We start from the raw sequence: 26,810 nt of genomic DNA on the forward strand, positions 1-26,810 counted from the left end.
GAGGGAATTTATTTTGTTAAACAGAAGTAAAGAAATTTTTAAAAAAAAAACATGACTTATTGGCGATTTCTGTGTGTGTTAACACCTTATTTTCAAAATGCATCAAGTGTTGTCAGTATAATCTCAATCGCAGCTTTCCTTGACACTTCTTCATCTTTAAAAATGTGAGTTTAATCTTTTTTCATTTTTATGGGTAATTTTATTTATTTACATTTCAAATATTATCCTCTTCCCAGTTTCCCCTCCACAAACCCCAATCCCCTCTCTCCTCTCCCATCTCTATGAGGGTGTTCCCATACCTGTCTACCCACTCCTGCCTCAGCACCCTATCATTCCACTACCTTTTATCATCAAGCCTCAAAGGCCAAGGAGTTCCCCTCCCAGTGATGCTTGATAAGTCAATCCTCTGCTACACATTCATCTGGAGCCATGGGTCTCTCCTTGTGTATTCTTTAGTTGGTGGTTTAATCCCTGGGAGATTTGGGGGAGGGGTGGGTCTGGTCAGTTGTTATTGTTGATCTTGCTATGGGGTTGCAAACCCCTTCAGCTCTTACAGTCCTTTCCCTAATTTCTCCAATGGAGTCCCTACACTCAGTCCAATGTTTGTCTGTGTACATACCCATCTGTATTGGTCAGGCTCTTAATAAAATAATTGTAGTTAGATCTTTAAGATTTTCTCCTGTGTTTTTTCAACCAACTATTTTTCCTTCTTTTTTGTAGGATTAAGAATTTTGTTGACCTAATTTCAAACTTACGATTTTCCCTGCCTCAGCCTCTCAAGTGCTGAAATTACTGGCGTGTGCTACCATTACTGGATCTCCCATATTTGTATCTGGAACTACTCATTTTAATAACCCACCCACCCCAAATATTGTGTAGAATTAGATGAACCAAAACAAAACTAACAAGCAAACATAAAACATCATGGTACAGGTAGGTCTGATACAATAATGGACCAATATGACTTCAGAGCCTCCCTTCAGTCATCTCATTCAAAATACTCTGATCACGTGCTTACCAGAATAAAGTTCATCCCTTTACATGTCTTTCAAAAGTTAGACATATCAAACTAGCTAGTACTCCAATTCAATTCAATTAATGGGATTTCTATACCTTTATATTTAGATATAAGGTTCTACCTAATTTAAGAACCCCATCTTAACAGCTGAGTATTAAAGTCCCTTTCAGTAGATAAATAAGATGTCAGTTCTTGGCAAAGAAAACAATAATGTTTACATCTCAGCTCTTGTATTTCTCTACCACTCTAGGACACAGGATAAACTTGGAAAACAAAAAGTCAACTGAATGATTAAACCATTGTATTACTGACAAGTACCCGATGGGTACTTGGTATGTGTTTTCTGCTTATTTTGTTAAATAAACCATCTAGAATAAATCATCTTATTTTCATTTATGAAATCAACATATAGGGCAGGCAGAAATGAGTGCTGACAATGAGTCCATGATTAAATGTAACCTATTTGTGTTGGAAGACATGTTTTAATCTGAATAGTCTAACCTAAAACAAACAAGTGATTCTTATCACCATTTTTTAATAAAAAGGTATGATCTTTGAAGAATCTGCAAAAAAAAAAAAAGTTGAAAACAATCTCTCCCCCTTTTATGTGCAGCATTGTAATGGAGGTATATGGAGCAACTGAACAAGTCCTATAAAAGACTTTTAACTTGGTAGGATATGCAAACCCTTTACCTTTCTGTCATTACTTTAAAAGTCTCATTTACTTTCAGATTTAATAAATGCCTTTGGAAAATCAAAGACCTGAAACTGAGAAGTTAGGGAAATCGCTTAGTGCACTCTAGTATAAGTGTTTGGGGAACAGCTAATGAGCTAATTTCTATTCATTTTAAATGCATGTGTACATAATTAAGTGACAAATGAATTCTTATAAAATTTTTTCTTGTTTATATCTTGATTTATCTTGTATTTAGCACTTTGCTTTAATTGATCATTTAATATTTAATAACAATACACAATAATGCAGAGATATAATGAAGTCACAACTCTAAGTTATCAAAAGAACGCTTATCTTTTTGCTAAGAAATGCTTTAAAGTATTTTATTTATAATAAACTTGGGAAGTATAATAATTGCATGGTGGCACATTGTCTGAAAATTATTGAAGGTACATAAAAATAAATTATTTTGTTTATTGTCCAATCAAATTATGGCATCAATTATTAAACCTGAATAATAACAACTGAATATTAAGATTTAGCTATCATCAGTCTTCATCAGTGTGAAAATTGTTAAAGTCTTTGAAAAATATGAATTACAGATATTCAACTTTTATTGATTATAAATAAACAGATCTGGAGTTGGACAAATAGGTCACTGATTAAGAGCACATAATTCTCTTGCAGACCACAAGTGTTCAGTGTCCAGGATACACACCATGCTTCTCACAAATACATGTAACCTTTTTATGAGCAATCTGATATCTATGTTCTTCAGACATTTACACGCATGGAAAATGTACACATTTGCCCATGGTGTGAAGGATCTATCTCAAAATTAAATTGGAAAATAATAGAAAAAGATACGTGATAATGCCTCCTGGTCTCTTCATACCCACAAACATACATTTCTATGAAAACTCACACATGTACACATACACACATGCATACACACATACATGTACACACAGAGAAAGATGCATTATAAAACTTAAAATAGACCACTTCTGCTCACATATCTGGCCCAAAAGGAACCACCTGAAACCCTCAGGACTCAGGAACCAAGCAGCAGTCTGGGGCAGGATCATTCTGGGTTTTGTCTACACCCTGAGCTGACCCTGTGCAACAGCTCTCTGTACACAGATCCCAGGAGTGCTGACAGACCTGAGAGCACAGGTAAGACCACAACTTCTGCTTGCAGGAACACACACAGTGCCCTCAGAACACAGGAATCAAGGAGCAGTCTGGGACAGTATCCTTATGGGTTCTGTCAGCTCCCTAAGATGACCCTGTGCTACATCTCTGTGCCCAGATCCCACTGGGAAAGAGCTGGATTCTCAGAAGTGCTGACACTCCTGAGAGCACAGGAGAGACCATCACTTCAGCTCAAATTCCAGGTCCAAGAGGAACCTGCCTGGAGCCCTCAGTACACAGGAACTGGGGAGCAGTCTGGGACAGAATAATTCCAGTTTCTACTGTACCCTGAGCTGAATCTGTGCCACAACTCTGTGTACCCAAATCCCCCTGGGAAAAAGCTGGCCTTCCAGTAATATGAACACACAGATTAACAGGGGGGTAAAAGCCACAGGCAGAGACAGCAAGAACAGCTAACATCAGAAATAAGTAGATGGCAAGAGGCAAGGGCAATAAACTAAGCAACAGAAACCAAGGCCACTTGTCTTCATCAGAACCCGGTCCCCCCACCACAGCAAGCCCTGGATAACCCAACACATAGGAAAACTAAGATTTTGATTTAAAATCACAGCACATGATGATGTAAGAGGACTTTCAAGAGGACATAAATAAGCTTCTTAAAGAAATACAGGAAAACACTGGTAAAAAGGTAAAAGACCTAAAAGAGGAAACACAAAAATCAACAGAAGAGGTTAAAGAATTGAACAAAACCACCCAGGATCTAAAAATGGAAATATAAACAATAAAGTATTCACAAAGGAAGACAACACTGGACATAAAAATCCTAGGAAAGAGATCACGAGTCACAGATACAAGCATTACCAACACAATACAAGAGATAGAAGAGAGAATCTCAGGAGCAAAAGAAACCATAGAAAACATTGATACAGCCATCAAAGCAAATGCGAAACACAAAAAGCTCCTAACCCAAAATATCCAAGAAATCCAGGATACAATGAGAAGGTCAAACCTAAGAATAATAGGTATAGAAGAGAGGGAAGATACTCAACTTAAAGGGCCAGTAAATATCTTCAATAAAATTATAGAAGAAAACTTCCTTAACATAAAAAAAGAGAGGCCCATACACATAAAAGAAGTCTATAGAACTCCAAAGAGATTGGACCAGAAAACACTTCCCGTCACATAATACTCAAAACACTAAGTGCACAAAACAAAGAAAAAATATTAAAACCAGTAAGAGAAAAAGGTTAAGTAACATATAAAGGCAGACCTATCAGAATTGCACCAGGCTTTGCATCATAGTCTATAAAATCCAAAAGATCCTGGGCAGATTTTATACAGACCCTAAGAGAACACAAATGCCAGCCCAGGCTATTATATCCAGCAAAACTCTTAAAATAGATGGAGAAAGCAAGATATTCCATGAAAAAAACAAATTTACACAATATCTTTCCACAAATCCAGCCCTACAAAGGATAATTGATTGAAAACCCCAACACATGGAGGGAAACTACACCCTAGGAAAAACAAGAAAGTAATATTTCTTTCAACTAACCCAAAAAAAGTTAGCCAGAGAAATATAATTTCACCTCTAATAACAAGAATAACAGGAAATAGAAATGATTGGTCCCTAATATTTCTCTATATCAATGGACTCAATTTCCGACAAAAATGACAGAGACTAGCAGACTGGATATGTAAAGAGGCCCCAGCATTTTGCTGCATACAGGAAATGCACCTCAGTAACAAAGACAGACACTAACTCAGAGTAGAAAACTGGAAAACAATTTTCCAAGCAAATGGTGCCAAGAAGCAAGCTGGAGTAGCCATTCTCATAACGAATAAAATCAACTTTCAACTAAAAGTTATCAAAAAAGGTAAGGAAGTACACTTTATATTCATAAAAAAAATCATCACAATGAACTCTAAATCCTGAATATCTATGTTTCAAATGCAAGAACACCTACGTTCATAAAAGAAATCTTACTAAAGCTGAAAGCACACATTGTACCTCACATAAGAATAGTGGGAGATTTCAGCACCCCACTCTTATCAATGGACAGACCATGGAAATAGAAACTAAACAGAGACACAGAGAAACTAACAGAAATTATGAAATAAATGGAGTTAACAGATATCTATAGAATATTTCATCCTAATATAAAAGAATATACCTTCTTCTCAGCACCTCATGGTACCTTCTGCAGAACTGACCATGTAATCAGTCACAAAACAGGCCTCAACAGACATGAGAAGAAATAATGCATGCATCCTATCAGATCACCATGGACTAAGGTTTGTCTTCAATAAAAACAAAAACAGAAAATCCACATACATATGGAAGCTGAACAATGCTCTATTCAATGATAACTTGATCAAGGAAGAAATAAAGAAAGAAATTAAAGACTTTTAAGAATGTATTGAAAATGAAGGCACAACATGCCCAACCTCTTGGGACACAATGAAATCATGGTAAGAGGATAACTCATAGCTCTGGGTGCCTCCAAAAAGAAACTGGAGAAAACATACACTAGCAGCACACCTACAAGCTCTAGAAGAAATGGAAATACACCCAAGAGGATGGATGAAAGGAAATAATCTCACAGCTGAAATCAACTAAGTAGAAACAAATAGAACTATACAAACAATCAACAAAAGTAGGAGCTGGTTCTTGAGAAAATCAACAAGATAGATAAACCTGTAGCCAGACTACCCAGAGGGTACAGGCAGTATCCAAATTAACAAAGTCAGCAATGGAAGGGGTTCATAACAACAGAAACTGAAAAAATTCAAGAACTCGTCAGCTACTACTTATTAAATCCAGTACTCAACAAAACTGGAAAATTTGGATGAAATGGAAATTTTCTAGATAGATACAAGGTACCAAAGTTAAATAAGGAGTAGATTAAACCAACAAAACAATTCCATAACTCCTAAAGAAATAGAAGCACTCATTAAAAGATTCCTAACCATAAAAAAAAAACCCAAAACCAGATGGGTTTAGTGAGAATTCTATCAGACTTTCATAGAAGACCTAGTACCAATACTGTCCAAACTCTTCTAAAAGAAGAGAAATGGACAGAACACTACCCAAATGCCTTCTCTGAAGCCACAATTATGTTTATACCTAAACCAGTTGCTATCATTGAAAGTGAAATTTTGACATTTGGAAGGGCTATTGTGATGAGTGTATGTCCATCCCATTGTTCCTCTTCTCCAGACAAGCTATTCCTCTTACAGTTATCATTGAGTCCTGGGGGAGGGAAGGAATAAATAATAGTGCCTGAGTCTTTCCAAATATTTGAGTATCTTAAAGCTACCTAAAAAATCACTACAGTAGTACTTCCTAGAAATGGTGAGTCCCAGTAGTTCTTATATTTTAGGGTGAGCCATCTTCCCAGGCATCCCAGCAGTTCTTAAAGCCACTTTCCACCCGTAATGAGTAGGCTGCTATGATTTGAGAGTCAATATATACTTAGCTCTCAGGATTTTAGGGTCTAAAATGTGAAATTATATAGGCATCTGCTGTGGGTAAGTGAAGAGAGATGAAACAACTGCTTGACAGTAGTTAAGGAAATCTTATTAAGTTGGGGCTATATCAATCTCAAAGATCTTTCCTGAAAAAGTAACTGAAGTTCCTGAAGAACTTGTCTCCTGAAATAACTGTGATCTGCTAACCTAGGCCTAGTCATGGAAACTTCTATTCTCTCTACAATCTAATACAGGCCTAGAATGGTGTCAGCCTCTGAGACTTCCAGCTAAATATTCTTATGATTTGTAGCTCTTTCTGAACTCTCGCTGGCTGGCAAACTCACCTGCTGTGGCTCAAATGCCTCTCCATCAGACTTAATGTATCTGGCTTCTCTCTTGGCCTCTGAATTGCTCCTCTTGGTCTCAAACTAATTCTAGCAGACATTTTTAATCTTCTGGTTCCTTCTCGTCTTGCTCATTCCTTCTTCACCCGTGTCTATCTTGTCCTCTCTTCAGTCTGTCTCAGTAAAACTGTCTCCTCCTCCCTCTGTGTACTGCTCCACTCTCCCTCCCACATCTACCTTACTGCTCTCCATGAACTCTACTGTATTCCTCTACTATACCCTCTTCTTCCTGTACACAATGTCTTTCCCTTAAGTAGCTTCCCCTTCCCCTCTCTTCTTGTGCGAGTTGGGCATATCCTACTCTGTCAAATCTTTCTCTTATTTGTTACTTTTTTCTGCCATTCGATTAGATTTCACTTTCAATCATGGCTGCTCCCTTCTATAAATTAACCTTACCTTTATTGTTTGGGATTAAATGTGACTACTAAGGGTGTGTTTGTATGTCAGTCAGAGTGATTCAAGGTGTGTGCTAAAGGCTGAGACACACCATAGAGCCACACACTAGAAACAGGTTCAAATATCCTGTAACACTTCCCTTTGATGGAGAGAAAGGAGTAGACTCAAGGCAGTAGATCAAAACACAGATATTCAAAGGAGGCTTTTCCAAAAGAATTGAACCAAAGAAATCAGAATGAACAAAGGCTGACGAGGAATCAGAGCAGAGTGTGAATTCAGGACTGGGTCAGCCTGGGTGCAGAAACTTTCATGTCCCCCCTTTCTACTAATCCATTTTATGTTTCTGTATGCTCCCAAGTCTCTGAGAAAGCCAGCCGAAAGAGTAGAAATACTGCAGTATGAAGGTCCTTGGTTTCTCTGCAGACAGGTGGCTCCTTATTTGAGTAATTTGTGTAGACTCTTAGTTTTTATGAATTAATCTGTGAACAAGAAGATGCTATTGGAGAAAGACAACCCCATTGTTTTTAAAACATCATGAGAAATTTTACAGTTTATTATTTAAATGATTAATTCAATACACATGTAATAAATAATTAATAATAAATCACAAAAATCAATTGTATTAATATCGAAGTTATCTTGAAAAGGTAAGTAAAACACTTTAATTAAAGTGATGCACCATGCTGCCTGCCCCACAGCTCCTTGAAATTTATCTTACAAATTGTGTACGTAGGTTCAACTTCCATGCCTTCAGGCAGAACCCTTATAAGACCTGTCTAATTATAAGAAGCTGAAAAGCATAAATGCAATTCTAGACTGCCTAGTGTGGAGTTTGTATACAGACTTAATGAGAGAAACAAAAAGAAGCTTCACATTGGGAACCAGTTATCTGTCCGTAGTCCATGAACTAAAATGTGCATATGAATACAGCATTCAGTTTAAAAATTGACTGCACCTAACAAACATGATGGAATGGCAATGTTTCACAGGTAGTCCTATGCCTGACCATGGCCTCTAACTTCAGTAGCTGCTATTACAGGCATTTATTACATATATTAGTACTAAATATAGACTGTGTTTGACTGAATGTAAAAGGCAGCTATAAAAGAGACAATGATCTGTGAGGGAGATTGAACATATTGTGAAAAGCAAAAGGCTGAAAAGGGAGGAAAAAGGATTTTCTCCTTTACGAGGTTTTGAGAGTAGGAGTTTCATGTTCACATCCTGAAGAGTCTTGTAGTGGACGTCATTTCCAGTAAGAAGATATACTGTCAACATGCAAAATTTAAGTTGCAGAAAGAGATAGATGAACTTCCTTCTTTTTCTATACAAAAGTTTTAGAGACAGGGTAATCACAGGAAGTCTCCAAAAGACAACTGAAGCAGCTGTTACCTTTTTTTGTCTGGAATACATGGTCTGTTTGTGTTCTGTTCCTTTTATTTTGAGAGTGACAAAAATCAACACCAGGCTATATTCATACTATGATGAGACACACTTAAAACTGTCACTCCAGCATCAAGGGTGGTCCACATTTCATTAATAATCTATTCTTATACAATAAAATGCAAATTCATCAGCAAATGTATTGAAGATAACTTTATTCTAAAAGGCAGTGATTTATTGTCCTAAACAGTATGATGTGTAAGCAGCTAGAACTGAACAAATGGGACTCTAGTGGGGAATGCATCAAAATTTCTATACAGAATTATTACTCACATAAGGAAAATGCATTTTACCATTAGTCGCTTTAACATAATTTCAACAATATCAGTAAAATTTGCTTTTAAGTAAGTCCAGGAATACTAAAACAAAGCTTAATATACAGAAGTCTATGAAGAAAATGTCATTTCTATTAACTTGAAAAGTTTCGTTTCCCCCAAAATTTGAAGCTTTGCTTTTCTTTCATTTTACATAAGTTAATTAGAAGAACAAAGAAGAAGGAGAAATGCTGTGTGTACCTTTTCATTTCTTTCTTTCTGGAAATTATGTAACAAAATACATTAGACAGAGTTTGAAAATCAGCTGTTAGATAGACCCAGAAGGGCCAACAGCTGTTTAATGAGAAAAATATCAGATGGACATTTATAATCAGTTAGGTTAGGGATACTGGGACAGCAAACATCTATACTTTTTATATAACACTGTGTACCTATGTTCATGAAAATTAATGTACAAAGATTTACTGTTTATAATGAAAGCCAATATATTTGTTTAGTACCTGAATGGGTATATATGCTGAATTTTGTAGACATTAGTCCATCAATCAAATCAGATATGCTATAAATGCACATGATGGGGGTCATAACAGTAAAGAAATGAATGGCAGTAATTACTGTGTCCATAGAATAAATGAATACACATGTAGACATCTTTAAAGCAAAGAATGTGATGATTTGAATTATTACCGGGCTGCATTTGTTAATAATCTCCAGAAGGATAGGGACTGTGATATTTTGGGAGCACTTCTGAGTTCATGCTAAAAGAGAGTACCAACACTGGCTGCTTGTCTCTCCCATAAATGTAGATATTGACTGAGAGTTGGGTGAAAACTTGCATGTTACATGTGGTAAAACTGCTCCATTAGGTAACAATGATCTTTGCTTTATTTAAGGGACTTCTAGATTTGGAAAGGACAGTGAAAGTGACATCAAATCTACCACATTTCAATATTATTAGGAAAAAGGACAAACTAAACCATTAGTTGATATTTTGCTGTTGATCAAACTAGTCAAAATTATATATATATATATATATATATATGCCTAATGGAAATAAAGGAATTATTTATCATTTTTTTTTAATTTATAGGCTAGATGACATGCTTGTTTCCTTTGTTTTCCTTCTGTTAGTTCACCCTGGAAGTTTTGTTTGTTTGATTGTTTCAGATACAATCTCATACTAGGCCATCTGACCTTGAACTTGGTGTGCAGCCTATTTCTTAGTTCTGTGCCATTGTGTACTGTATGCTGTGATTGAAGAATGTGCTACTAACCCAGGCTACACACCTGTATGGTCTACTTTCTAAAAAGTCTTCAGGTACAGAGGATTTAGGGAGCACTTAAATACATATATGACCTTAGAAACTCTACTGGTTTTTATATGGAATAGAAACCATGTAATGAACTATCTTTTATCTCACTGCCAAGATAAGCAAAAATGCACATATATCAGTGAAAAATAAAAATAAAAAAGCCTAATTTATATAGAAGAAAACATTAGGAATTCTGGTTAAACTAAGAGTAATACTGAATACAGTTTTTGAAAAAGCCTCAAGCACTCTTTTAAAATTTTGATTGTAACTTTTTCTTAAGCTAAAAAAAAAAAGAGTTTAACTCCTAATTTATTTAATAGTGATTGAGGTTCATAGTATTGGAAAAGCTCCATATTTGCTCTAGAAGACTGAACAGAGTTAAAGATCTACAATTAACAAGCTAATTAAAAATTACTTTGAAACTGTTTATGGATAAAAGCAGAATGACTATGTCTTATTCTTGAATATCAGTGCCAAGAGACTGCAAAGTTATGAGACAGCTGGCCATTTTCATTTACCCACCTTGTCATGCAATTAATTGGATGAGTATATAAATGGAAAATGTGGTATGGAGACAGGCCTATCTGAGCAGATGGTACATGCTTTCACAGCTCTAAGAATGCACATCGTTAATTTATTTTATTTAGTTTTACATTCCTCTTACAAGCTGTGTGTGAAAATGATATGAACAATAGCCATGAAAGAGACTGGCCTGGGTATGCACAACCACTTCACCTGACTTTTTTCATTCAATAAATGTTTCTGAGAATTCAAAAAAGACTGGTGCTCTCCAAGGTGCTATAATTCACACCATGGGGGTCGGGGGCGGGGACCAGCTTGTCCCTCTCTTTATAGAGTTGAGAGTAATGGTGGAAGAAAATTAAAATATGATATGATACAGTGTAACATCTCTCTCAATCTCTCCCCAACCCCCCGCTGAGTGTGGTGTGTGTGTGTGTGTGTGTGTGTGTGTGTGTGTGTGTGTGTGTGTGTGGAATAGAGAAGAGTAAAAGTGTAGAGAGGGAAAAATGGAGTTCACTTCTGTTTCAACATCTTTAAATAAAGCCAAAAGTCTATCTGAAAGAACCATTCTAAACAAAAGAAATTTCAAGTTCTTGACTCAGGTTTGGAGTTCTTGGTACTTACACAGTATAAGAAATCCAGTCAGCAGGAAGTAGGGTAATAGGGAGAAGGATAGGAATCATCCTTTGTGTTCTTGTAGAAGAGGAGATGCTTGAATTTGTATTTGGGTAATTTCAAACAACTGGGAAATTAAATAATAGGTCTAGACTCATTTTTGTTGTGGTAACTGCCTTGAAATGTCAAATGCTGATCCATGAGCTAGAATATAAGAGAATAAGATAGTGAGATCAAAACTGGATATGGAAGAAGCAGATTTGGCACATATTTTGGCATTCAGGTTAGTTTTCTGTATATATGAATGTACGTCACCTAAGAAGAGGCATGTTATTTTGGTATAGTAGCTGCATAAATGTGATTGCTTTTCTAGCAGTGGAAGGTTCAGTATCTAGATGATCTTAAGCTTTCCCAAATTTTATATTACTCTTCTGGGAGACGTGATAGCAAAGAAAAGTCTGAATTAAATTTGTTTAGCATTTTGTACTTTAAAGTGTTTTGATTATGTTCTCATTCTTATGTATACCTACAAGGTACATTGTATAAGACTTTTAAGCAACTTTTTAAAAATTGACATCAAGAAGATGAAAACAGCTCTCAAGTTTTAGTGTTCCAGGAAAATAGAAGGCAGGCACTATTCTGAAAGCCAAACATGGCATAGTAATGGGAATGTAAGCTTTCGTCTTTCAGTGTTGTATCTTTGCTTTCTGCTATGATGTACACCCATGAGAACTGTTCTTGACCTAGAATAATTTAAGAGGCAACACTCAAGTTAGGAATAATTTGACTTTTCTTATGGTAAAAGTAACTCTAGAATACAATAACATCACCAAGATAATATGACTCTTAGATAATACGAATGGCAAAGAAGGTAACATTTCCCATTTTTTTATTTTAATATGTTTTCATTGGATATTTTTATTTACATTTCAAATGTTATCTCCTTTCCTGGTTACCTGCCCATAAGCCCCCTATCCCATCCTCTTTCCCCCTACTTATATGAGGGTATTACCCCACCCACCCACCTCTTCCTGATTCCCCGACCTGACATTCCCCTACCTGGGGCATCACCCCTTGACAGTATCAAGGGCTTCTCCTTCCATTGATGCTCAACAAGGCCATCCTCTGCAGCATATGTAGCTGGAGCCATTGGTCTGTTCATGTGTATTCTTTGGATGGTGGCTTAGTCCCTGGAAGCTCTGGTTGTTCAACATCCTTAGTCATCAGGGAAATGCAAATCAAAACAACCCTGAGATTCCACCTCACACCAGTCAGAATGACTAAGATCAAAAACTCAGGTGACTATAGATGCTGACATGGATGTGGAGAAAGATGAACACTCCTCCATTCTTGGTAGAATTACAAGCTGGTACAACCACTCTGGAAATCAGTCTGGAGGTTCCTCAAAAATTGGACATAGTAGTACCTGAGGACAGAGCTATACCACTCCTCGGCATATACCCAAAAGATACTCCAACATATAACAAAGACACGTGGTCTGCTATGTTCCTAGCAGCCTTATTTATAATAGCCAGAAGCTGGAAAGAAACCAGTTGTCCTTCAACAGAGGAATGGATACAGAAAATTTACACAATGGAGTACTACTCAGCTATTAAAAACAATGACTTCATGAAACTCATAGGCAAATGGATGGAACTATAAAATATCATCCTGAGTGAGATAAGCCAATCACAAAAAAAACACATGGTATGTATACACTGATAAGTGGACATTTCCCATTTTTATAATCCTTTTCTATAATGGTTTTCCTTATCCTCATGGACTCAAATATCTCTTAATTTCTGACTCCATTTTGTCAAGCATGTAGATGATTTTGGATAACCATGATTATCACCAAAATATGTGACAAGTAATTATTTGAATTAAATTTGGATAATCCATGGCTTTTATATTTTCATATTTAACTACTAGCATAAAGTTATAGAGCATAATATATGAACAATGAACTGTTTTATTGTTTCTTTTTTCATCATCAAGGACCCCTTATGAGCACATAAATTTCCAAGTATCCATACTGACCTTGGTGGTTATGGGGAACTCAGAAGATCAGTTTCTTTCCACAAAATGACAGGGAGGCTTCTACTTTATCAAAAGTGCTGGGGACCAATTCCTGTCACATCTTCTTGCTCCTGTCTAGATTCATGTGCCAAGCCATATGTCCTAGAAATGCCCAGAAGGTATAGATCATCTCCAGTTCTTCTGGAAACAGTTTTTTTGTAGCAATGAGATACAAACATATACTTTTCTTTTTTTCATCCATATCAAAAGCCACATACAACAGCTGCATGTTCAATAATTCAGGCTTCATAACTCTTCTTTCAGTACACCCTTTATAACCTTTTAATGCAATCAGCTCAGATTTATCCTGCACAGCCAAGTTATAACAAACTAGCTTAAGTAAAACATTTATTTATATTGTATTTGTATGTTGAGCTTTTGGAGCACATGTGTACACCTAAAATTAAATATCTATACTTTGCATATTAATTTGTAACTTGTAATCTTTAATTTGTAATTTGAATTTGAATTTCATTTGTTAGAGATGAAATTGTTAATACTGTAAAAGAATTTCATTTAATTTTACTCTTAACTGTACTATTTTCATAGTGAAAAATTGAATTATGAAATATTTAGGATATAAATGGAAAATAAATGCAATAATTAAATTACATATCATAGAAAATATAACTACAAAAGGACAATTCTGCCAGTTTAAGGTTGTGTTTTCATGCACAGAATATTCTTACATTCAATAATAAAATATGTGACCATATCCAAACAATTACAGTAATGCCCAATGTCTCTAATTCATAAATTGAGCACAATAGGAAAAGCCTATTACACTCAGTTTATACACTACAATGAAATATTTATTTTAAAGTTATAATTTTCTGACATAAATTTACTTAATTTACAAAACAATGTCTTATCATTAAAAACTTTCAAAAAAACAAAAACAAAAACCATAAATACCTCTCATTTCTGGGAAGTTGTTTCAGTAGGTAGGAATATTTTCTGTACAGCCATGCAACCTCAGACTGAATCTCTAGTATTCATTTAAGGTGCTGGGTGTAGTTAAATTAAGTGAACCTTAATTTTAACACTGAGGGGTGAAAACAGATGATTATTGGGGCTTGGTAACTACTGGCTTAGCAGCAGTTTAGAAGAAACCATGTCAGAAAAAAATAGTACCTGTGGTGGTTTGAATAGGTTTAACACCCCTCTGAAAGTACCCCCTCATGGACTCATGTGTTTGAATGCTTAGCCCATGGGGAGTCATAGAATTAGGAGGTATAACCTTGCTGAAATAGGTATGGCCTTCTTAAAGGAAGTGTGTCACTGTTTTGGTGGGCTTAGGGTTTTATGCTCAAGCTCTGCACAGTGTGGAAGAGAACTTCCTCCTGGATGCCTACAGAAGAGATAGTTACTTTCTGCTGACTTTAGATGAAGATATAGAACTCTCAGCTCCTTCTCAAGCACTATACCCATCTGTACACTGTCATACTTCCTGCTATAATGATAATGGAACAAACCTCTGAAACGGTAAGCCTGCCTCAATTACACTTTTGCCTTTATAAGAGTTGACTTAATCATAGTGTTTCTTCACAGCAATGGAAACTCAAAGGAAGGCATTACACTTTTACACTTATTGATACATGCAGTGTAAAATTTTTATTAAAATGTATGTAATTGTCCTCCTTTGCCTCCCCCTCTTTCTTTTCTGTAACTTTCTTTCTTTTTCTTCTCATATTACTGGAAATTGACACCATGTCTGTAGCATTCTAAATAAGTGCTCTACCCCTGAGTTACATGCATCTAATTTTAAATTTTGAAATAAGGGATCTACATATTTTCAGTCTCACTTTAAGCATTCTATCCTATGACCTCATGTACACATCTCTATGAAATGAGATTGCCGGTCATCACCAGAATACACCAAATCTTTTTCAAACATCATTTCTTATTGTATCGTGCAATCAAATGAGAAAAAGTGTATTCAAACATTCATGATCCATGAACTTTGGTTGCTCATTTGAGTGGAGATCTATCTTAAAATGATCAGAGTATCTTGATTACCTCAATATGACCTAACACATATCCTTACACAAAAGATGCAGAACATTTCACATAAACATATGACAAAGAGATAGGAAGATGTGAAATGATTTGGAAATGCTTATGTTAAACTTTAGAGTGGTTTAAGCATTAGCAAGTGAACTGAAGGGTGAAAGAATCTTATTTGGAGAATCTCTGACATTGGTTTAAAAGTGTGGAAGTTACGATGTCGAGGAGATGCATTTTGTTGCTTGAAGCTGAATACAAAACTGAATAAGCAGAAGGTAAGGTTCAATATCGTATCATGAATTATTAACCACGAGCTCAACATATTAGTTAACCAACCTTAGAACTTATTATTATCTCTCTAAGAACACAGTGTGTTCATGTCTACGGTCTATCCCAAAAGTTTCAGAGTCAATGTTGTGGATGGATGTGATGATTAATTTACAATTAACATGGAAACAAATCTCTGAGGTTCTTTATGCTCTTCTGTACAGACTGAGTTAAGCAAGGTAGAAACACTCATTTTAACTTTAGCACAACTCTGTGGGTTCGGGTCTTGTACTGAACAAAAAGAAGAAAGCACATTGAGCACCTATATCCATCTCTAATTGCAGATGCAAAGGAAGCAAACTGTACTCCTGTCAACAGGCTTTGTCTACCACAATGGAACATATCAGTGTGTATGTTTGTATGCCAGTCATCATATACACTTTCTTCCTTAAATCATTTAAATTTGTGTCAAGTTTTTGTTTTTCACAGCCTGAGAGAAGTAGCTTATGTCATGAACTACAACTTGAATTTTTAATAAGTTCTTATCACTACAAATTGGAAAAAATCTTCTCTATACTGATAGGATTAAGCTTTAGCACATACAAAAAGCACAGTTCTATTTCTACAGGAAAAAAATTCTAAATTGGGATACATATGTGAGGGACATTTGGAATGGATCTGGAAGTATCAGAACATGAGGAAAGAATATTCAGTTTGTAGGAGAAGACTGCATTGACAGAAAAGCATGTGATAGCAGTTTACTGACTAAGGTCTAGGTGTCCAGGTCACGGTATCTGGACTAGGTCATAATTAGCTGTTCACATTATTTTTTTGTCTTGAACTTTACATGTGAATATAGCTTAAATTAGAGTAGGGAATGAAGAAGAATTTTAACAGATTACTTAGCAAAACTCTCAAGAATCACAGTAGAAGAACACACTATTTAATTGTTCTCTTGGAAGGCCAACATTTCCTATTTAACATACTGAATATGTCATCAAAACACTGATCTCTGACAGTGTTTCTTTAAAGATAATAAAAAGTGACGATAAAAACCTTGAGGTCATGATCATGAGCTCTACATTTGTGCAAGTAATAATGATGGAGAGATACCAATCACATAGGCTGGAGAACTATGTTCTAAAGGCCAGTACACTTCATTTAGCCTGTAAGCTATGCAATGACCCAGTATGAAAATCACAGTAACTGTTAAGACCCAAAATCATCTGCTCACAGTCAATATCACACAGCAGAAAGACCACTGCTTGGTAGTTAATGTCCACACAGTACAGCATTCAGTACTGTGAGAAATTCCAATAGCCATCCTGTATGATCTTGTTTGCCTCATCTATATTTTACCTGCAGATTTGATAGGTGGTACAGAAGAGGAAGGGGTATAGTAAAGCAAGGATGTATCCTATTTCACATTCTGTGCTTGATGAAGAGCAAACAGAAGCTTTGTATTTGACTCCTATAAAACTCTTAAACACATTATTTCTATCTTAGCGTTAAAGTTTTTGGTTCTTTTTTTTTTTTTTTTTTTTTTTTTTTTTTGAGCTGGGGACCCGAACCCAGGGCCTTAACGCTTCCTAGGCAAGCGCTCTACCACTGAGCTAAATCCCCCAACCCCCCTTTTTTTGGTTCTTTTTTATTAGCGTTAAAGTTAATTATGCATTCTTGCTATGTTGTACACATATGGCCAGCTATATACTAGTATGATGTTTGATTGCCCAATGAGTGAACAGCAAACAGAATGGAATGTCTCCTCTTTTTATTGTTTGGCTATTGTCAACATGATAAGATATAGAATCACCAAAGAAAGAGGCCTCAGGGAATACTTGTGGTGTGTTATCTAGATGATTTATTTCCTACTCATATATTTGAGGGATTATCTAGATTAACATTGATGAAACAGCTTCCTTAAGATCTTGGTTCCACAGTTTCCCCACCATGATATACAGCAACTTCACACTGTGAACCAAAACAAAGTCTCCCTTCATTATAACACTTTGATTTGAATATTTCATCATCTCACTTGGAGATGTAAATAATAAAATTAGAAGTATTATATTTTCTCTATCCTCTGAGGGGTGTTATAAGTTAGCCCATAGTTCTTAAAGGACCACTTGGCAGACAATTCAGAGAGAGGTCTGTGAAGTTTAACATCACAAACTGAAGGAACACTGTGAAGTTTGGTGCAGAAAACTTCTATATCAACATTTTTATAGCTTAGTGGACCAAGCTTCCTAAGGGTAAAGTTTTGTTAAATACTCCTAACAATATAAAAGATAAAAAGAGGAGACAGTGTGTGCTTAAAATGTGCTTCAGAGAGTTGATAAGTATTCATGAACTCTGTGGGAATCACACATATCATTGACTCTCCAGGCTTCATGATAAAATTCTTAAGTGTTGTGGGCCTTAGAGAAAGAGAGAAATCTGAGTTAGAAGAGCAGAAGAGAGCTTTATGGAGGAGCTGGGATTTGAGCAAAGTTTTAGGTAATATTTGAGGAAATAAAATGAATAGCGTACTTGGTGGAAAGAAGCAATACAACATACACACAAAATGAGAGAGGACGTGTCTTAGAGGGAAGAGTAAAACTAGGAAGAAAGAAAAGTGAAGAGTCCTGCCACCAGATACTGAGGGTTCATTTAATCATATGGCTTCAGCAAATTATTATATTGTATGAAATTGGGTGGGGTCAGAGATACATAAAGAGAAACTTTTTTCTGGTGAGAGCACTATTTACAGAATAGCCATTAAAGGCATGCAGAATGTGAGTTCCTGACTTATTTTCTAAATGTTTGAAAAACAATCTATTTTATTTCTTGAAAGTTTTTAATCCTCTAGCTCCCCAATAAATCTCCTAAGACAATAAACTATTCCTAGATGTTTATCACTCCAACTTTCTCTCCTACATTTTCATTTGTATTCAATGATTTATTCACTATCTATACATGGACCTCTCATTTTTGTTTATGTGACACTTAAATCAGATGCATGAATTCCAAGTTTCATGGCAGATAAACATGATGGCCCATAACATTAATTCCATCACTTAAGAGGTTGAAGCAGGAGGATTGCCCATCCTTCTCCCATTTGCCTCAGAGGGTGCTCTCCCACCCACCTACCCACCCACTCTCACCTCACCCTTCTAACATCCCCCTTCTCTGGGGCATCAAGCCTCCACAGGACTAGCCGCCTACCCTCACACTGATGCCAGATGAGGCAGTCCTCTGCTACATATGTAGCAGGAACCATGGACCAGCACTGGTTGGTGGTCTAGTCTTTGGGAACTCCGAGGGGTCCAGTTAATTGATATTGTTTTTCTTCCTATGGGGTTGCAATCATCTACAGCTCATTCAGCCCTTCCCCTAACTCATCCATTGGGGTTCCCAGGTTCATTCTAATGGTTGGCTGTGAATATCTCCATCTGTCTTAGTCAAGCGCTGGCAGAACCTCTCAGAGGTTAGGCATACCAGGCTCCTGTCTGCAAGAACATCTTGGCATCAGGAATAGTGTCTGGGTTTGGTATCTTCAGATGGAAGGAATCCCAAGGTGGGTGGGTGGTGTCTCTGGTTAGCCTTTCTTTCAGTCTCTGCTCCATTTTTGTTCCTTTGGACAGCGACAATTCTGGGTTAAAATGTTTAGATGGCTGGGTGGCCCCATCCGTCCACTGGGTGCCATGTCTATCTACTGAAGGTAGTCCCTTTAGTTCGATCTCCCTGCTATTGGGCATTTCAGTTAATGTTATCCTCATTGGGTCGTCCTGTGAGCCTTTCACATCCCTGGAATCTTGGACTTTCTAGTGGTTCCCCAAGTTGGTCACCCCCCACTGGTACTTATTTATATTCTTTCTCCTGGCCCTCTGGAATTTTATTCTGTCTCTTCCCATACCTGATCCTGCCCCTGATGTTTCCCTACCCCTCCCTTCTCCCACACAACTCTCTCCCTCTCTCTGCATCCTGTGATCATTTTGTTCTACCGTCTAAGTGTGTTTGAAGCCTCCACACTCTGACCTTCCTTCTTGATAAGCTTCATATGGTCTGTGAGTTATATCATGAATTTTTGTCTGCTTTTGCAAATATTAAGTTTTCATGAGGCCATAGCCAGCAGGCTTTAATTTCCTTCTCATCGGCTATGAATAAATTATATAAATATCCCTACATGCATGTGCATAAAAATTACCCACCTCTGGTGGCCTGTCAAAACCAAGATAAAAATCAGTAAAATAAGGAAACCCAGTAATGCAGCAGCAGTCTACTACAATATCTAAAAGTCAGATCATTAATATTACTTATCAGAGGTCCATTTTCAGTAGTGCCTTCATCAATAAGCATATCATTAGGCCTACCCTGATGCAAGCTAATTATATGTGAATCTTTTCTACTACTTCTTGTCTGTTGCATAGCCATAGCCACCCATCTGTTCCCTCAATCCAACACTGGACTTCTAAGTAACAAGACATTTTCTGTATTGAAGGAACAATCTAGTTATCCCAATAGCTAACCTTACCCTCAAGCTTTTCCCAGCCAATTTACCACTTTGCAGCCAGTTGTTTTCTTAAAAGGCAAATTGCACAGTGTCACCCAATGCTTTATTTCCTGAAAAGACTTCCCATTGCTATTAAATAGAGGCCTCACTCATTAACATAACCCATGATGATTCCATCATCCTGAACACTTGCCAACTGCAGCTTAAACTCTCAGTCTATTTAAGCTATACCACTTTCATTGGATTTTCTTCCTTGTTGTTAATTTCTTTCCTTTCAGGCATTAAAGCATGTTTTCTTTTATACAAGAAGACACTTTTGATTTCTTTTGTGTGTGCACACGATTTTGTTTGTTTAAGAATCTGTGTATGAATATGTGTCTATGTACACATATATGTATCTATGTATATATGTATCTATCTGATGGCTAGAATCAATATGTGATTTCTTTCACAGTGACTATCAATTTTTATATCTGTCTGTATATGTGAATGTGGAGGGGCTGGGGATAGGAAAGGTGGGTATGTGTACATTTATATTTGCAAATGCAGATGCTGGTATGTCAGAGTATATCTGTAGATGTTAGAGGAAAATAGAGAGTTATCACTACACACCTTTAATTTTGTTTTGAGATAAAGTCTGTTTGTTTTTGTTGTTGATGTTGTTTGTGGTGTTGTTATTTTTTTTATCAATTGTGGACTTCAGAATTGCTAACCTGTAGGCTTCCAAGGATTCTTATGGCTTTACTGCCCATCTGCAAATAGGAGCATTAGAATGACAGATGCTTCTGCTATGTTTTTGACCTTTATATATATTTACTATATTATATATAAATTAATTGTATTAATTATATGTAATATGATCAGGAGATTCTGATTCAAGGAGTCCTACTTGCAATCCCAAGAGCTTTTTAGCCATTTAGCAATGAAAACATCTACATAGCCGCTGCCTCCTTTTTTTATATTGAGGCAAGATATCACATTAAACTTGAAGTTCACAGGTTTGTAATAACTGATGAGCCATTCAGGTCTAAAGATGGGTCCAAGAGACCCATCTCTGTCTCTTCATGACTGAAATTACAGGTAAACACCACTATACCTCATCTTTTTATGTGGGAGCTGAAATCGAACTCGTGGTCATACTTGTGCAACAACACTTAACCAACTGAGCCTTCCCCTGGACCCTTTCTTCTAATATCCTTTCATTAGTTCCAGTCTGTTTTAACTAATGTTTCTTCTAAGGAGAAAATCTCCACTACCCTCCAACCAGGAAATGTGACTACTCTGTGTCTGTGATTATTTAAGTGCTTGCTTTAGGATGCATAGTGGGCTTTTTTCCTAATCCTTGCATAACCTTCCGTCTCCAATATTTCTTCAATGCTATATACTTACGAAATAAGGATAGCAAAAAAGGCAAAGAATAAAAGAGGGGGAAAGTTGAGATATAGTCTCATAGTCTCCTATTTCTTTCTTTACCAGGAAGGCAGGAGAAAAACTCAAGAGATTATAAATTAGAAAACTTAGTCTATTTCTACATAACATTGATGAAAATTCCTAGATAGAGCATTAATACAACGATTCTGTATACAACCTAATAAAAAATAAACTTTTTTATTTTATAGCATTTCTACTAAGTAATTAACACATAGTTTGAGAAAGGTTAACTATAAACATACATTTTTTTCATTACCAACTGAAAAGAGAATTTGGAGGACATCTTTATTTAGAAATAACCTGAAAGTAATTTCTGTTCCTGAAACATATTTTTGAGCATGAGAAAACATTAAAGAAAATAATTCTATTAAAAATAAGTGGATGCTTATTATTTATGAATAAATAATGAATGCGTCAAAATGACATCTAAGCTAAAATAGATTTTTTAAAGTGTGACATCTAACACTTTTGTGGTATGCTCTGCAAAGTCATGACAATTCTGCAAGAATGCAAATGGCAGCAATAACATGACAATGAAGCAAGTTTTGTCACTGGACATTTAAAATTTGACACTTCATGATAGCATTATAAAGAATAAAATAAAGGAGATATGTGTGGAAATGAAGGCTGCATTTTATAGGAAGAGTCCCTATACTTGTCAACAAGATTATTTCTACAGTTTTGTCTTAGCCAATTAAAATGTAATTTTACTTCTCTTATTTGTCATCTGGATGGGAGAATACTAGAAGTATGTGGTTTGTTTTTTGTTTTTTTGTTTGTTTGTTTGTTTGTTTTTTGGAATGGAAAATTGTATTAGAGTTTTGATGAACTTACATACAATGGTTTTATTCTTACCATTCCTGAAAAGAATTTGCAGTTTTAAACTTGATTAGAATGTGGATACATTAACTCACTGTTTCACATGGGTGTTGTTTACTGCTTCCGTGTCTTGGCAATGCAAGATTTTGGACAGCAATCATGTGAGGAGGCAAAATGACAACAGATGATTTTGTAAATGTATGTCACACACACACACACACACACACACACACACACACACACACACACACACAGAGTCTAGAGCTTATAATCTTTAGCATATTTTAAGCCTAGAAATGCATATCTAACTTTTCTAGTTTATTTGCTACTGAAATAACTCCAGGACTTTTGTTAGTGTATGTTTGCAGAAATTTTTCAATGTTTATGTAATATCATTGGTAGTAAGTCTTAGTGTAGGACAAATTTTATTTGAGTATTTAGGGCAAATTAACTATGTGTAGACATGTTGAGTCATGTATGGCTAAACTTTGGATTAAATATCATAAACCATAGTATTTAATGACATAAATTTAACTAAAAAGTTTAGAAGTCAATTGTAAAAACCTGTTACAAAAATTTCAGAGATATCCCTTAAGACCTTTTAGTCTTAAAAAAAAAACACTTTCAACTGAGCTTCTGAGGAAATAATTTTTGAAATGGTGAGAACGGAATCTTGTGCTTTGTACATGTTTAAACACAGGACCTGAAAGTAAGCTTCACCTCTAGCCAGACAAGCCAAGGTAATGTTTATTTAGTCCCCTTTCTTACAGAGTTCATGACCAGTTTTTGCCTTATCATGTTACAATTCTTGTTTCTGGTCTAAATAGATTCTCTATAAAAACTCTGGAAAGTAATGGTAATTGATTGCAGTTCATCTGACAGAAAACGGGGTTACAAAACACTTGTTTGCTAAATATGTTTAGTGAAAGAATAGACTGCTTTTAATTTAAAACTCTCCAGTTTCTAAAATACAAACACATAACTTCAGCATTCCCAAAACTAATGTGTGGTTTAAAAATCATTATTCTGTAACTATATATTTCAAAACTTTCTGTATTTGATAAAACTTGGGTTTAAGTGTTCACTAAGAATTGATAAACTACTTTATATTAGCTAAACAATTTATAAGCACATTTTCTTTTTTTTCCTTTAATAACTTGAGTATTTCTTATTTACATTTCGATTGTTATTCCCTTTCCTGGTTTCCAGGCCAACATCCCCCTAACCCTTCCCCTTCCCCTTCTCTATGGGTGTTCCTCTCCCCATCCTCCACCCATTACCGCCCTCCCCCCAACAATCAGATTCACTGATGGATCAGTCTTAGCAGGACCAAGGGCTTCCCCTTCCACTGGTGCTCTTACTAGGATATTCATTGCTACCTATGAGGTCAGAGTCCAGGGTCAGTCCATGTATAGTCTTTAGGTAGTGGCTTAGTCCCTGGAAGCTCTGGTTGGTTGGCATTGTTGTTCATATGGGGTCTCGAGCCCCTTCAAGCTCTTCCAGTTCTTTCTCTGATTCCTTCAACGGGGGTCCCATTCTCAGTTCAGTGGTTTGCTGCTGGCATTCGCCTATGTATTTGCTGTATTCTGGCTGTGTCTCTCAGGAGCGATCTACATCTGGCTCCTGTCGGTCTGCACTTCTTTGCTTCATCCATCTTGTCTAATTGGGTGGTTGTATATGTGTGGGCCACATGTGGGGCAGGCTCTGAATGGGTGTTCCTTCTGCCTCTGTTCTAAACTTTGGCTCCCTATTCCCTGCCAAGGGTATTCTTGTTCCCCTTTTAAAGAAGGAGTGAAGCATTCGCATTTTGATCATCCGTCTTGAGTTTCATGTGTTCTGTGCATCTAGGGCAATTCAAGCATTTGGGCTAATATCCACTTATCAATAAGTGCATACCATGTGTGTTTTTCTGTGATTGGGTTACCTCACTCAGGATGATATTTTCCAGTTCCCTCCATTTGCCAATGAATTTCATAAAGGCATTGTTTTTGATAGCTGAGTAATATTCCATTGTGTAGATGTACCACATTTTCTGTATCTATTCCTCTGTTGAAGGGCATGTGGGTTCTTTCCAGCTTCTGGCTATTATAAATAAGGCTGCTATGAACATAGTGGAGCATGTGTCTTTGTTATATGTTGGGGCATCTTTTGGGTATATACCCAAGAGAGGTATATATAAGCACATTTTCTATCAGGAAAAAAAAACCTACAAGAAAATGTATTTATTCAGTTTCCTGTATTATGTGAGCACCTATGTTGTGGGTGGGGGCACAACACGGTTCTGTGGATGTGTGTAGGTCAGACAATCTCATATCTTGTTTCTCAATTTCCTCTCTGAACAGAGGCTTTCCTTAATATACTCAGTACTGCATACACTAGTCAACTGTCAGAGGACATTCCCTTTCCACCCCACTATAGTATTGTGGCATTGAAAACTGTGCCCTCTGATCTGACTTTTACATCTGTCCTTGGGATCTGAACTGAAGATTTCAGTCTCATACTCAAGTGATTGTACATTTTGAGTCTTCTCCTTGGAGTTAATTGTTTTCTAATATATAATTATGCATGTCAATATCATTTCACGTAATTTCCAAAGAAGATTATTAAACCTTGTACTAATCATGGCAAATACTAGATTCATTTTGAGTTTATACTTATTTATGGGCAGAGTATTTAAGGAGAGCAACCATTCACTTCTTTTTGAATTCTTATTTGTCTATTCATTAAATGCTGCTTTCATTTCATATTGTATTTCAATAAAACCATTTTGGTTGCAGTATGTATATGCCGTGTGTCTTACATAGTGTCTCATAGAGAAAGAAATCTTTATTTGCAAATCTTCTCTCATTTCAATTCTTCCTTTACAAACTTTTGTGTGTGTCTCCGATACTTGTCAGTTGCTGTGATGAAGCACCAGTACCAAAGTAAGTTATAAAGGAGTTTAATTGAGTTTAGAGGTCTTTGAGAGTTAGAGTCCATAATGGCCGAGCAAAGGCATGATGGCAAGGACAGAAAAAAACTTTCATCCTTCCACAAACTTAATTCTTTTGTGAGATTATAATATGATTAACACACGTCCTCCATCTCTTTTCTTCATCTACATCCTATTACATACCTATTGAGAGTTCATGTCTTGATCCACAAACTGAGAAAGGTGCTAAGAGACTACCCCCATAGAATTACTTCCACCAAGTCCACATCCCTATTCTTTCCCAAACAGTTCCATCAACAAAGAACCAAATGCTCAAATATAGGAGCCCATAGGGTTCCTTTTCATCTCAGCCATCATGGTGTAGTTTGAAGATCAGAATGCTAAAACTCATTGCTTCTAATATTGAAAATATTCAGAATTTGTTACCTGTTTACAGTTTATATCATGAAAATTTAAGGTATTTTGCACTGAGTTTTATTATTCTGAATTAAGAGAGGGATCATAAGTAGACAAAAATCATATGCCCAAGATTTTATATCTCAAAGTGATTTCCTAAAAGGTTACAGTACAGTTATAGTTCAGTTGAGCGACTTTAACAATTAGTAATTTCAAATAACATTTAAATGATATGCAGTTCATTATGCAAGTGAGAGAGTGTCCTCTTGAAGACTTGTGTGTGAGCATTCATTTGCCATGCTCACTGGCCTTTCTTTCTAAAGCTCTTCCACACTTCCTTTCTTATTTGCACAATTTCACATATTTTGTTGCTGCCTTGATTAACCTTCACTTCCTTTGCTCTTTAAACATGCACTGAGTTAATGAGCTCATGCAGTTGTATGACCTCACGTAGATATAACTTATATGTCTAGATTTCCTTAGCTTTCAGCAAACTGACTCCTACTGAACAACTTCACAGTATATTGAATGGTTGCTCCAGATTTCATAAAGTCGAAAAAGAGCAAACCTGTAAGCAGGGACAGCATTCCAATCATACTGTCTTTTACTTGGTGATTCTGAATTGAAAAAAGTATCAATTACTCACAGATTTAAATTAAACAGCCACTACGTTGTCATTTTTTAAGTACTTTAACAAAAACATAGTATTGTGCATGGTGTGGAAAAAATGGATCCATATCTTAAGTGTCTTTTTTCCTCTCTTAAAATAGCTGTTAAATAAACGGCAAAGAGCACTGTGCTTACCAACTCCTCAAATCCATCTCGCCTGCCTCTGTGTGTGTGTGTGTGTGTGTGTGTGTGTGTGTGTGTGCATGTGTGCTTGCGTGCACGTGTGCACGTGCACATGTGTGTGGTTGCTTTTGATATAGTATATGAACATGAGTGTATGTGCGTTTCTGTTGTGTGTAGTATATGAACTTATGTTTGTTAATATATGATCATTTGTGTGTATATGAATTCACGGGAAGACATGCAAGTTTCTTTCTTTTACACTTTTACCAACTCTTACCAGACCTGTAACTCACTCTTTGATTAAACC

This window comes from Rattus rattus, chromosome 13 (genome assembly GCF_011064425.1).
Source record: "Rattus rattus isolate New Zealand chromosome 13, Rrattus_CSIRO_v1, whole genome shotgun sequence".
Taxonomy (NCBI): Eukaryota; Metazoa; Chordata; class Mammalia; order Rodentia; family Muridae; genus Rattus; species Rattus rattus.